This window comes from Mustela nivalis (assembly GCF_964662115.1).
Source record: "Mustela nivalis genome assembly, chromosome: 14".
In the NCBI taxonomy this organism is placed as follows: Eukaryota; Metazoa; Chordata; class Mammalia; order Carnivora; family Mustelidae; genus Mustela; species Mustela nivalis.
In genome coordinates, this window is record NC_139033.1 from 49,305,255 (window position 1) to 49,319,467 (window position 14,213).

The 14,213-nt window shown below is 36.5% G+C and overlaps 1 long non-coding RNA gene across 2 annotated transcripts in view; it reads right to left on the reverse strand.

Annotated features, from left to right (window-relative positions):
• Positions 1–14,213, reverse strand: part of LOC309847665 — a 559,315-nt gene that overhangs the window by 98,696 nt on the left and 446,406 nt on the right. The window contains exon 5 of one of the 2 annotated variants that reach the window (XR_014302548.1): positions 8,716–8,812. The exons of the other annotated variant lie outside the window; for it this stretch is intronic. This is a non-coding gene — a long non-coding RNA (uncharacterized lncRNA). Of the gene's footprint in view, positions 1–8,715; positions 8,813–14,213 lie in introns of those variants that run through there. 2 annotated transcript variants of the gene reach the window in all.

The window sequence follows — 14,213 nt, forward strand, 5'->3', positions numbered from 1 at the left end:
CAGCAGATGGAAGATGTTAACCATCTTCCCATCCACTCAGGAAACTGGCCTTCAACCTCTTTTGAATGCAACAAAGAGTAAAGCCTTCTTTTTCTTACCGTACTTTCTTTAGCCAGCTTCAAGTTCATCCTGTAGTTCGGTCCCAGGGAAATGTCACTCTGCTCCAGATGACAGTTATTTTTATAATCATGAAGTGCATATTCGTACCTCATTTTCTAGACCATCTCCATTCCAAGGAACCTGTACAAAATCAAAGTACCCAACAGGATGAATAGAGAAACCTGAAGGAAGCCCTTCAAAAACATCTCATTTCTGAGACATTACTTTGCTCACAACTTGTTTCCATTACTATATTATTCTGCACTTGTATTCTTTGGGATTTCACCAGTTCAGCCCCTCTCCTGCCCTGATTCTTCAATTCATGTCTGGTGTAATGGGGCACATTACATTCACTTGCCATTATTTTACAACAGGGATATCGTGATTTCTGCAGATAGCAATATTTAGTGTGTTAGTCTAAGAATATTCCAACAATTACAGGATATACATTTTCAGGATTTTCATACGAAGGACATACTTCATGATTTCAGTGGATTATCCCATAAATCACCCAGAAAAAAGTATTTGGGACATTGTTAACCACTGGCAATGAAATAAGTCAAACACAAAGATAAATAAGGCATTACCTCAATTGGCTTCACTAGTAAGGAAGGTGGACAAGAGAACACAAAGACCAATAGAGGTGAAAATGAATCTCAGTAGAAACAGAAAGGGAATGAGAACATACTCGAGCAGTGAGTATGTTCTCTTACCGCTGGAGATGACTGGGCATGAAAACTGAGCAGGCTTTGGACAGGTAGAACTGAGGAACAAAGGCCAGTAGTAGAGGTAAATAGGGTTGAGAGAGAAAAATTTTGAGGGAAGGGGAACAAAGAAAGCAAACGTTTATCAATTTCCAAGTATCAGAATTTTGGTGCAAGGGTGGTGATGGACATATCCCCTTTCTGGGGTTGCAAATTTAAGGAAGCATTTCCTGTCTCTTCCTCAGCAGATGCATACCAATTCTCAGGGGAGGCCCTTTCCAGAATAGGAAGAACCAACTGCTCTCTTTGTTAAAGGAAGAAAGAAAGAAAGAGAGAGAGAGAGAAAGAAAGAAAGAAAGAAAGAAGAAAGAGCGAGCGAGCAGTCTTTTAAGTAGCAGTAGCCAGCACTTGAGATTAACTGAGAAACAAATGCTGTTTCCCTCCAAACAAAAGAGGTGTCCTGTGTCATAGCCTCTGAAATTGCCATTCTAAAAATGATGAGATATTTCACAAAACATGTGCCTACAATGTAATAATAAAACAAAAAAACAAAAAACAAGAAACAGACCAACAGTAATCCCAGTGTTCACTGAGCCTCTCCAGATCTGGCTCAGATGTGTGTCCAACGACCTCATTAGTTTTCTCAGGGTGGGAAGTAGCCCAGACAGATGTCCTGGGCCATGTGACTGGGTGAAGACGAATAGCCAGGATGCAGCTGTGTAGACAGCTGTCTAAACCGATTAAAAAATAGATCTATCCATTTCCCTCAGTACTTTCAAAGACTCTGGGATTATCACAATTTATACACCAGTCCAAATATGTCTCCTGCATAATAATACAACTTAGCTCTTCCCTGGCAAGGCAATTTTTCAAAGCTCACTACAAATACAGATTGAATTTTACAATCTTTAGGAAAGGTAAATAGGAATTTTTAGCTATGCAGATACACAGATGGACTGGAGCATTGCCCCAATTAATTAATTAATTAATTACCTCTCTGGACAACATCTTAGGATGTGTGATCCATGATCTCATGACTTCAGTCAAGGAGCTGTAGCCCCAAAGACCTATCGTTCACCCTATGCTATAATTCTGCATAACAGAGGGGATGAGCAGCTTCAAATTCTGGATATGATATATTTCTCAGGGATCCCATAATCTTAATTCTAAATATTAATCTGAGAGACACAAAAACAGAACAGCCCAGTTGTCCATCAGTCGGAGAATGGAAAACCTATCAGAAGTTTAAGAAATGGAATCCAAGTCAGTAATGAAAATGAACAATTTAGTGTTTCTACCAGACTTCAGATGAGATCACTGAGGTTGAGGTATGAAAAGATACGTGTTGCATTCGGTTAGGTAGGTCTGCATTGCCTGCCCAGGCCTGCCTGTCATTTCATCGGTGCATCACATTGGGGGATAAAGGGGGACTCAGACCTTTCCAACAATGACCATGGAAACAGGGCACTGCCAGTGTCCTTTATAAAAATTTTTGTTGCTATTTTCACCTCCCTAAATGTAATCTTTTTTCACAAATTTTTGCTTTCTAACTTGTAGAAAGACAGTTTTTTTTAAAAAAAAATATACCCAATAAAATATAAATTTTATTGATTTGAATATTTGTAAATTATTTGGGGTTCTCTGTGTATAGAACCAATTACCTGAGAAAAATAATTTGGTTCATCTTTTCTAAATAACCAAAGCTAATGCAGTCTATATTTGGAACATTCTCATCCAAAATGACTGAAATATAAGAGAACAAAGAAACTTGACCTTTCCAAAGCCAAACAAAAACAGATACTTATGACGTCAATACTCTAAAAACTGGCAATTTACAAAGGTAAACACCAAAGTAACTTGGCCTTGAAAATAAAAATTGCAAAACGTTAATAATATATTTAAGTATAAAAGAAAACAGAAGAGAATATATTCTATTAACCAACTCAGAAAGCATAAAGCATTATTTAGCTAAGTGGAGAAATCAAAGGTAAGGAATCTAGCCACTGTGATCCTTCTCACCTCAAAAATTTTATTTATTGATAAATACTCAAAAGTTATTTTAGCCAAACTTAAAAGTGTTTTCATATGATTCCTATAACTAAATTGACTGATAATTCCTGTGGTTAAAAAAACAATAATGCTCCTATCACCCTGTATAATAAGTATGAAACCCAAAGTTGAGAAGTGATTTATCAAAGGCCTCAAATAAAAATATTATCAGAACATAAATAATACTTAAGTCCTATTAAGAACACCTACAGGCTTCAGTTCACATTTCTCCCCACCATGGTGCTCATTTGAAGAGCAATTAATGGTGAGTAATACTCAGGTTGGCATTTTTAAGATGACATCAGTGGCTAAGAAGATATATAAATAAGATGTAAGAAAAGTTTGTATTTGAAGAACTTATACTTTTAAGAGTCCTGGGAATGGGAGAACAGTGAACATCATGAAATCACAGAGCCAGTAAGTGGGGGTTTAGGAGTCCTGGGCTTTGTGAAGAGACAAGACAGGCCCTGGGCTTTGAATGAGTAAAAATGTAAAAATGCACATGGATATATACACAGTATATATCCTTATATAAGAGGTGAGAAGGATCACATATCAGTATGAAATACTGAGCTGTGCTGTGCTTCAAGGGTGAATTTGGCTGGCAGCATGACAAAAGAGTTGGCTTGGAGTAACATATCAGCCTATGTGGCCAGGAGGCAGAGCGAATGTCCATTTGAATAGAAATCTCATTGATGTTGTTAAGATTATCCCAACTGCTGGATACATAGACAAGAAGGTGTTCCGCCAGATGATGAGCAAGATGCTAGGCCCTGAGGATGGCAGTGTGATACGGCGGGAGTCCTTCCTGGCTTCAAAATAGGTGGCTTCTGCTGACAAGTCAGGGGCAAGGTCTCAGTCCTTCAATTAATCTACTCACATGAGTCTGAATCTATGCCTCAAGGTATTCCCACTGACACTCCTAGGTGAGCCAAACATAGTAGAACCTCAAAAGCAACAGTGTCTGTAGGACAAACATGAGGCCAAACACATACTCAGTAATCCATTCTGAATTAGTCACATCTCCAGTTCCAGTTCTGAATATATATTTTCCTCATCCCTGCCCATCCTTTCAAAAGAGGGACTGATAATTTCCTTTGTTGATATTTTCTCCTAGAGTATGAAGTCATTTCAGTAGAAGTCTGTGATAGGCTGCATGCTGGTTCCCAAAGACATCCCCCCAAAATACCCTAATCCCTTGAACCTACACATGTTACTTTATACAACAAAAGTGACTTTGCAGATAACAGTAAATGAAGGATCTTCAGATGAGATTGTTTTGGGTTATCCAGGCCATAAATGCAATCACAATTTTCCTTACAAGGAAGAGGGAGATTTGACACTGATCAAGAAGGAAACATAACCACTGAAGCAAAATGCTACGCTACTTGCTCCATAGATGGAAAAAGGGGCCATGTACTAAGTTAATCCAGGATTGCAGCTTTAGAACCTGGAAAAGGTAAAGAAATCTATTTCCCCTAGAGACTCCAGAGGGAACACAACTGTTGACGTATTGATTTTAGCTCAAAATAGCTAATTTTGGACTTCTGATCTCCAAAATTGTAAGATAATAAATGGTGCTCATTTAAATCACCAAGTTTATGCTAATTTTTTAAGTAGCAACATGAAAATAATACAAGTCTACAAACCAGGAAAGTTAATCTGGTATATAGCACAAAATCATATATAACCCTCACAAAATTAAACAGAGGATGCTTTGGATGTCTGACTTTCTGTGGGTCTCAACTTCGGTTAGGCTCCATTCACTTTTTATCCGTGTCAGTGACCATGTCTATTATGGCCCATTGTGCACACCCAAATTCTGCATGTATTTCAAGAGTCAGTATTTCAGGGTCTCCTCTTCCAATAAGAACATGTCAAGTCTTGGACCCTCCATCCTTGAGGGCAGATAACAGTGTTTTGCTTCAGACTGCTGCACGTGGGGCTGTTTAATAAATATTTGTTGAGTCACTCAGTGATTGATTGATTAACTGTTCCAAACAAGCACTGAACTAAACCAACCATGACATGGCTAAAATAAACTGGTCCTTTGTTCGTAGTGAGGAATAAGGCCTTTTTAAATGAATTCAGGAGCAGACAAAATAGAGTAATTAGTGCCAAAAAGGAAGGCAAGTATAGAGACCCACACGATTTTCAAACTTTATGACATGGAACCCTTGGGGAATAACCCCTCTTGAATGATTTTGAAGAGATGTTGATTCCAAAGACTAGGTGCTGAAATCAGTGAAATAACAGTGGCCATTGTGGTTAGGCAGCCATTCAGTTATAGTTCTTCCAGCTAAACAGGTCACATTTGAAGACCAAATTATCCATGAACAGCAATCTAAATCCATGCAAGCTTAAGGGGGGAAAATAAGTTTAACATGAAGAATTTCAGTTCAAAGAGACCAGTTCTCCTAGAATCCAGAGAAATTACTATGATAAAATGAAAAAAAAAAATAAAACAACAACAAAAAAAAACCAAATACAATAAGAACTTACACAGTAAATCCTGTTTCTTAATTTCAATCTTTTGTGACTATATGACCACTGCCAGCAGACAAAAATCCAACCTTCAGTTTGATTCCAAGAATGTGCTTTTCCATTTTTTGTCCAGTTTCGTATTTTTGACCAAGCCCAACTTTGGTGAACTTTCTCTAACATGTAAATTATTTATAATTTCACATACTGATGCAAAACTGTAAATAAAGGGACCCTTTCAATCTTTTGCAAGCTATTGAGCCTAAAGGAAATTTGTCAGTCTTGATGACTTTACAACTGTTCTCACTGAGGAATCTGTGAAACATGAAGGTTCTACTTTGATTAAGGAACATTACTTTTAGAGATGAACCCACATCTGGAAAGCTGAAAAAGACAATGAGTAGTCAGGCATCTTCATGTGAGGGCATCCTTTTCTAGCAAGCATGGTCTTGCTTTTGAAGACCACCTTCTTTACCTGCTGGATGTCAATCCAAGTCTGGAGAAACAAACAGAAAAAAACTCAAAACTTCAAGAGATTTTAACTGCATCGTTCATTGGCCTCCCAATACCTTGCTTCACTGTTTTATTTGTATTGACTTCTGATGGGTTCTTCTCAAACTTCCTACCTTATCTGGTGTCTTCAATTTGCAGTTCCAGTTGACAGACAACTCAAGCTTACAATCCCCGTTATGTTTTAGCTTTCTTTCTACTCCCCTTGCCAAAGCATATGTTTTCTTCCAGCTCATATAACATTTCCTTTTCACAATTCATTTTAATCTTAACATTTAAATGGGATCAAAACTTACAAAGCATTACTCAGATTGCCAAAAATGTGATTTTTTAATTTAATTTCTGTGTTGAATTTCATCTATCTCTTTCATCTAATAGCTTGTTTTTATTTGGTAATTATTTGGTCTTTGGGGATTTCTCTCCTACACATTAGAGTTTTTATCCTTTTCCCCCTTCTAAAAGTAAGGTCATCCTTGGTAAGGGGAAATATTTACAGCTCAGAGGTTGGAGAATTATTATATGATCCCTATTGCTCCTACCTCAGGTCCTTGCTGTGTTCACTGTGGTGCCACATGGGTCACTCATAGTACCCTGGACTGAGATGAGTGAGACATAGCTGGTTCCATCTGGGCTTTTGGGCATGATATTGGCTGTTGCCGAAATCCATGGCCATTCCTTCCTTCCCAACTTGATAAGTGCTTTAACTATAATCAGTCACAGATAGCCTTGTATGAACTAAATGACTAAATATCAACCTTCTTGGAAGTATGTACCCTCCACTAGTTGTGCCTGAAAAGTTAAAAATCAGACATGATGTTCCTTAATCATCCCAAATTACTAGCATTTTTCTACTCCTCATAACCCATCACATTTGCCTCTGGGCTCTTACACATTACTTCTGCTCTCTCATGGCACCACTTCCACTGACAAGAAAGATTTTTCTTCCCCTGGATGAAATAAACTCCACTTCTTTGTGATAAACTTTCTCTTCCTATTCATTGACAACTATAGTCAGACTTCCAAATAGTAGTATATTTTTTTGGTACTTCATTTAGTTCTATTCTAATCTTTATTAGTGCTAATCTGTTAGGTTTGGGTTCAGTTTTTTTTTTTCTTTTTCTAGTACCTTAAGGCATAGTTAGGTTTCTTGAGATCCTTCTTCTTTCCTCTTTCTTTTTTTTGGGGGGGCGGGGGTTGATGATAGATTTTCTTTTAAATGTTCAGTTAGCTAACATATAATACATTATTAGTTTTTGATGTAGTGTTGCACACTACATCTTTCTTGTTTCTTTCTTTTTTTTTTTAAAGATTTTATTTTATTTATTTGTCATAGAGAGAGAAGCGAGAGCAAGCACAGGCAGACAAAGTGGCAGGCAGAGGCAGAGGGAGAAGCAGGCTCCCTGCCAAGCAAGGAGCCCGATGTGGGACTCGATCCCAGGACACTGGGATCATGACCTGAGCTGAAGGCAGCCGCTTAACCAACTGAGTCACCCAGGCGTCCCATCTTTCTTGTTTCTTAATGTAGACATTCACTGTTGCAAACTTCCCTCTTAAAATTGCTTTTGCTGCATCCCTTGTTTTGGTATACTGCATTTCCATTTTTTTTTTCAAGATACTTTTTTTCAAGATACTTTTTTTATCTTTAATTTCTTCTTGGTTCAATAGCTGTTCAGGAAAGCATTGTTTAATTTCCATGTATTTGTGAGTTTTCCAGTTTTCTTCATTATTCATTTCTAGCATCATATCATTGTGGTCAAAGAAGATACTTGGTATGATTTCAACCTTCTTGGATTTGTCAAGGCTTGTTTTGTGGACTAACATATTGTCTATCCTAGAAGATGTTCCATATGCATTTGAGAATGTATATTTTGCTGTTGTCATATAGAACGCTCTAAATAGGTCTATTAGGTTAATTTGTAGCATAGTGTTGTTCAAAGCTGCTGGTTCCTTATTGATTCTCCGTCCACATGATCTACCCATTAATGGTAGTGGGGTGAAATCCATCGGTGATTATTTTAAGGGGAAAAAGGAAAGAGGTGACTAAATATGGCTTGGGTAAGTGGACAACTGGCAAGAAGAGATATGTCAAAAGGTTTTAGTTATGGACTGTGCTGAGGAGCATGCTAGGCAAATGGTTCTTCTATTTCTCCTACCATCTGCTCAATAAAATCTACGCATTTCACTAACGCTTATGAGGGGAGTAAATTTTAGCAGTGGAATGTCAAGAATTGCTGAATCTACCAAATTTCTGGGTGCCACTGTTTATTGGGCCAAAACAACCGACACAATACCTCAATGACAAAAATTTTCTATCTTGAGACTCTATCAACATCATATTATACTTCTTTCATCTTATTACATTTATACCAGGAATGGGGACACATTAGACAATAAAAATATTAAGTTAACGCAAGTTAATGTAATTTCATTAGTTTTTTAAGGGATTTTTAAACAATGAGTACTTTGTTGAAATAAAATATTACAAAGTTCGTCCATACAAGAGGAGGAACCGTGCAAGTGTAGAAATAAGTGCAATATCTCTATACTGTTTCATTGCTTATAATAGGGAGGTATCAGAATGAAAAGGCAATTTTACCCTTAAAACCACAATGCTTTCACTTCTGTTACAGAAATTGATGAAATTTCGTTATAGAAGATACCACATCCCCAGTAAGAAGATCCATGACCTAGACCTGACTTATCTTCTCTACCAGTCCTTCAGAAGCCACTTCTTCTAAATCCCTATGGTCAATGACAGATTTTCTCTGAATTCCTAGCAAATGCTTTGCCTCACTGACAGAGTATTAAATATTACTTTTTGGTTGAACAAGTCTTTAACCACCTAAGTGCCCAATTTTCCAATTACCTTTTCAGAAATGATGTGCAGGAATAATCCAACTAGAAGGTGAAACCTTAGCTCATTCACTGATGTGAAATTGATTGCTTCCTTTGTTCCCAGTGATATTTTTCTTAAAGGAAAAGAAAAAGGCGAACCATTTTAAGTGCTGAATTGACAGCCTTGAGACTAGAGTGCCAATAGACATTCATTTGCTATAAATTGATGTAAAGATAAAAGCAAACTTCCCCATGGTAGAAATTAAAATTGGTACCAACATCTGGGTGACCTTAATTTCTAATGCTGGGCCCCTCCTAAAACACCTCAGTTATTTGTTTTAGATTCCTACTTCTTCATCAGTTCCCAGTACTGATTGGCCAAAGCTGCAAAATTTAGGTGTATTTGTTACATTTTAAATTGCTTTCATGTGAATATTGCCAATAAGGAAGCATTAGATGTCCGGATAGTTGAACCGATCCTGATTTTAACACAGGAATGATTGGGCAGTCATTGATGGTACTGTTTAAGAGCAATCCAAACCCTTTAGACTTTTTTTTTTTTTTAATCAAAATCACTTAAAATGCATGCCTGAAATAAGTAGCATGATCTGGCTTTTTTGAGATACTATTAAACATAAATAGTTATTTGAAATTCTTAATCTGTTTATAACAGGTCAAAAGGAAACCAAACAATATAAACTTTATTAGGAATAAATACTAAAACTTTTAAAATTATAAGACCAACCAGAAGTACAAATTAGAAACCGGATCATGTGAAGGTCATATGAAAAAGGTTTAGTAGTTTCAAGCACAAGGAACTTCGTAAAGTTTAGTGGCTTTTGGAAAATATAAAGTTGGTGGAAGCAGTTTGCTAAAATCATAACACCCAGGAGGGCACTCCCAGAAACAGTCCACACAGTATTGTCATTCAGTCCCCAACCAAGATGGCATGTTCAGTTCTAGCTGTTGTGTTAAAGGGAATTCTTATGCTTCATGGAATCCATCCAGAGATAAGGGTGTTAAAAATATTCATATGAAATAGAAGACTCAATTAGACCACAGTATTGTCTACAAATGACAGGACAAATGGCAATATTTACCAAATGCAAACCTGAGCCAGCCACTGTATTAGACGCTTTGTATGCTTCATCTCATTTAGCAACAGCTTTAACCACCTACTATTACTACAAATAGTGGTAGTTACCACCCTAGAACCTGATACTAGTATTAGAGTGCATTTTCCAGAAGAAATAACCGAAGGAGAAATAAAGCAACTTCCATAGTATGCAAAAGACCACCATGAGGAAGACAGCTTCAAGTTGTTCCACTTGGCTAAAAAGAATACAGCAAAGACTAAGAGTAAGAACCGCAGGGGGGTAGCACAAAACTGTGTTAAAGGAAAAAGGTTTTAAGAGCTGGATCTCTCTAAAGACTCATCTGCTGTCTCTGGGAGGTTGTTCAAGAGCAGCTGAAGAGCCCCTCAACAGGGATGCAATGAAGCAAACATCTGCTACAGGCCCACCACTTCTCTCATCCCAGCCAACACTCTAGTTTTTCTGAGTCTAAGAAAATCATCAGCATTTTAATGTCATATGAATCAATCTATTGAACAAAAGGTGATTTCTGACCTCAGTATATATTTTTTTTTTTTCAAGATTTTATTTGTTAGAGAGAGAGTGAACATCAGAAGGGGTAAGGTCAGAGGGAGAAGCAGACTCCCTGCCAAGCAAGGAGCCTGATGCAGGACTTGATCCCAGAACTCCAGGATCATCACCTGAGCCGAAGGCAGTCACTTAACCAGCTGAGCCACCCATGTGCCCCATGACCTCAGTAGAGTTCCTGACACCCATTTTTAAGTTTGATGGAGATAGAGAAAGAGATATGAATATCATACATGCTAGGTTGTGTTGCAAGAATGTGAAGAGCCATGACATGCAATGGCAAAATAGAGACCCAACCCGACCTCTTCCTATCTTTATTCCTAATCTACTACAAGAATACAATCCTTCCTGAAGAGCATTTTTCACCCATAACTCCTAGCATTATGTAGTTCCTTGCCTGAACAAAAAAGAATGATAAATTTCTAGCATGGTGGCAGTTTGAAAAGATAGTTAGCGGGCTCTGGGCTTGGGGCCAGTTTGTTTCCAGAGAACAATAAAACCTTTTGAGAGGAGGGAAAAAAGCCCACAAATTCTCTGCATTTAAACAGTTGGCATTTCTCTCAATATTTCAGCTGCCCCAGTCCTGTTGTGGAATGTGATTCATTTTATTAATAATATTTTTAGAACTCCAGCCTCTAGCAACCAAAGGTCAATGTATTTTAATAAGATGTTTCAATTTTATCTAACATAAATGCTTCCAGAAAAAACTAAATTCTTCTTTTCTGGTCAATTACCTAGAAGAAGTTAAATACAAGACCCTTTGTTTCTTGGTAGGCAGTAAAGGGAGGATAAAATTTTCAGTAAGCCCATCAAACTCTCAGGTTCAACTAAAGTAATTTTCTCAGGGTCCAACAGGTCACCCTCTGAAAGGGAAATTGCACTGTTCTTCCTGGTTACAAGTGGCAGAGCTAAGATCAATGTGTAGAAGTCCTAGGCAAGGGAACAAGTGAAGTAGCTGCCTGGGAGGTGAGTGTATTGGTCCTTCTCTAGTTTTTCTTACAGATCCCCCATGGTCTCCTAGTGCCCAGGAGAGCAGAGTGGATCAGCGTACCCACTACCTCACTTTTTTATATTAAGTAAGGTCAATAATGGGACAACACAGTGGTGTGACTTGACCACAATATAAGTAGGATGAGAAAAGGAAATCCCCTCATATCTGCATCACTCATTTTTCCTTCCCTTCTAATTTATATTTTCCTCTCATTTTTAAAATTCTGCCTTCTTTCTCCTTTAGTTTCACAGCATAGAATATCAGAGTTAAGATTAGCAGTGATGAGAAATAAGAAATATTTTCTTTGTTAAGAAATTATTTCTTATTAAGAATTATATCTAGTGTTAAATTAGGTAATGACAGAGCTCAGAGTATGTGTGACATAAAGGTGCAAATGGACAATTATAAAACAATTCAGTAAGTATATGTTAGTGATAAGTGAGAATTATAGAAGGAATAAAGGTATCTCACATTGTCTGGGGAAGGGTACATGGGGAAAGAGCCTTAGAAGCCTTCACAAGCACTGATCCTTATGTTTTAAAATTTATGTTTATTTTCATTGTAAGTAAATTCTTAGTCCATGGAAAACAAAATCAAAATGTACAAATGAGAAGAGAGGAAAGGTTAAGATTCACTCTTATTTTTTTATTTAGACCCTCCCAGTTTCCCTCCCAGATTTTCTGCATGTCCTTCCAGAAATACTCAATGCATTTAAAAATATATAATATTTTATGTGCTGTGGTGAGTGCTGTGAAGTGTATAAACCTGGCGATCCACAGACCTATATCCCTGGGGCTAATAATATATTATATGATAATAAAAAATGTAAAAAAATAAAATGTCAAAAATATATATATATAATATTTTTATACTATGAATGAAAGCATTATGGATAGCAGCATTGTCCAAAAAGTATAATTTCTAGACACATATATAATCCTAAATTTTATAGATGCCATGGTAAAAAGGTAAAAAGAAACAAGTGAAGTTAATTTTAATATTTTATTTAACCCTGAATACTCAAAACTATTTCAATGTATAATATATTTTTTTAAATTACTGAGCTTTTTTCTGTTTTCGTACCAAGTCTTCAAAACCTAGTATGTATTTTATACTTAAAGTAAATCCCGGAGAGTGAATTTTCATCTGAAATACTTGCTTTGCATTTAGACTTTATAAGATTAACAGGTCAAAAAGTAAATTCCCATAACCAAATTATGCCCAACATACTTAAATTTTTCTTTCAATAAACGAAGTATCAGATTTAAATTTTAATTAAAATAAAAAAACAAATTTATTTCTTCAGCTACACATCTACATTTCAAGTGACTACCATACTGAACAGCTCAGACCCACTTACTGTTCTCTATCTTTTTTCTGTTAATAATGTATCTCAGAACTTTTTCTCATGTTAGAATATAAAGTATACCATTTCATAAAGGCTACATAAAATTCCTTTGTATGAATGTGCTTTAATGTATTCAAGTAGCCCCTATGGACGGGCATTTAGGTTACTGTCCAACCCTTTGCTGAAGTGCTACCATGCTACAGTGAACGTTCTGTGTTTATCAGCCATTTCACACATTTGAGTAAGTGAAGTGCATCTTTAAAATAAATCCTTAGGGGGGAAAGAAAACTGCTGGGTCAAAGGGGTTTTGCATTTTTTAATTCTTGAAATATATTTCTAAATTACCAAGCAAAAACACCAAGATTTCCTACTAATTTACAATCTTCCATATCTTATTAAACTTTTTATTTTTGCCTTTCAGAAAAGTGAAAAAATGGTGCTACAGAATATTTTAAGTACATTTCTCTTATTGCTAATGAAGGCAAATATCTTTACTTAAGAATTATTAGTATTTTCTATGAACTGTCTCTTCGCCACCCTTGTTCCTCATTCTGTCAGGTTAATTCACAGAACTCAGAAAATTTTGAGTAAATAGCCACTGATGCGTCATGTGAGTCGCAAATACTTTGATATTTGTATTTTGTCTTTGTTTTGGAACATATGGAGGGGTCGTGTGTGTTTCTGTATGTGCTGCCGTACAAGCATTATTCTCTTTATGTCATCAGATACGTCAAAGTTTTGCTTATTGGTTGGTTTTGTTTCTAAATGGATTGCTGGTTGGATATTGTGATGGGAAAGGCCTCCTCCATTCTTAATATTATTAAAGAAGTTTTATCTACCATTTCTACTTTTATTCTCTTTATACTTTTTACTTTTATTCATTTTATAATGCCATTGCTTTGATAATCAAATAATTAATACAAGATTTCATTTTGATATAAGACATAGGAAACCATTTTATTTTAATGGCAACTCTTCTGTCTCAATACTACTTATTACATAATCCATCTTTTATATATGGATTTCATTTGTAACCCTGATTATATACTAAATTCCTGTAGGTAACAAGTCCTTCCAATGGTATGGTCTATTTATACACCTGGCATTAAGTCTTGAAGAATAAGTATACTCAACTGGCGTAAGAGAGGTGATGTTCTTCACAATGAAGCAGAAAAAGAGGCAGAGGCACAGAGTAAAGGTAACCAACTAACTAAGGAGTTCTATCTTGCTAAGATGAGAGTTCAGGACAAGTATTAGAGAAAAATAAGTCTATAGAAATGGGCTGGCAACAGACCATGAGCAACATTACACGCTGCATTAAGTAAGCTATACTTTATTATAGAAGAGATCAACTGAATGATTTTCAGCAGAACAATATGGTGGGATTTATGCTTTAGAAAGATTGTTTTAGTGACAGAGTGAGGACTGGGTTTGAGGAACCAGCCCTATACATCAGTAGCCAATTTGAAAGGCTCCTACAACAGTCCACATGAGAAATAGAATTATATAGCAGGTGAACTATGTAATAGGGATAG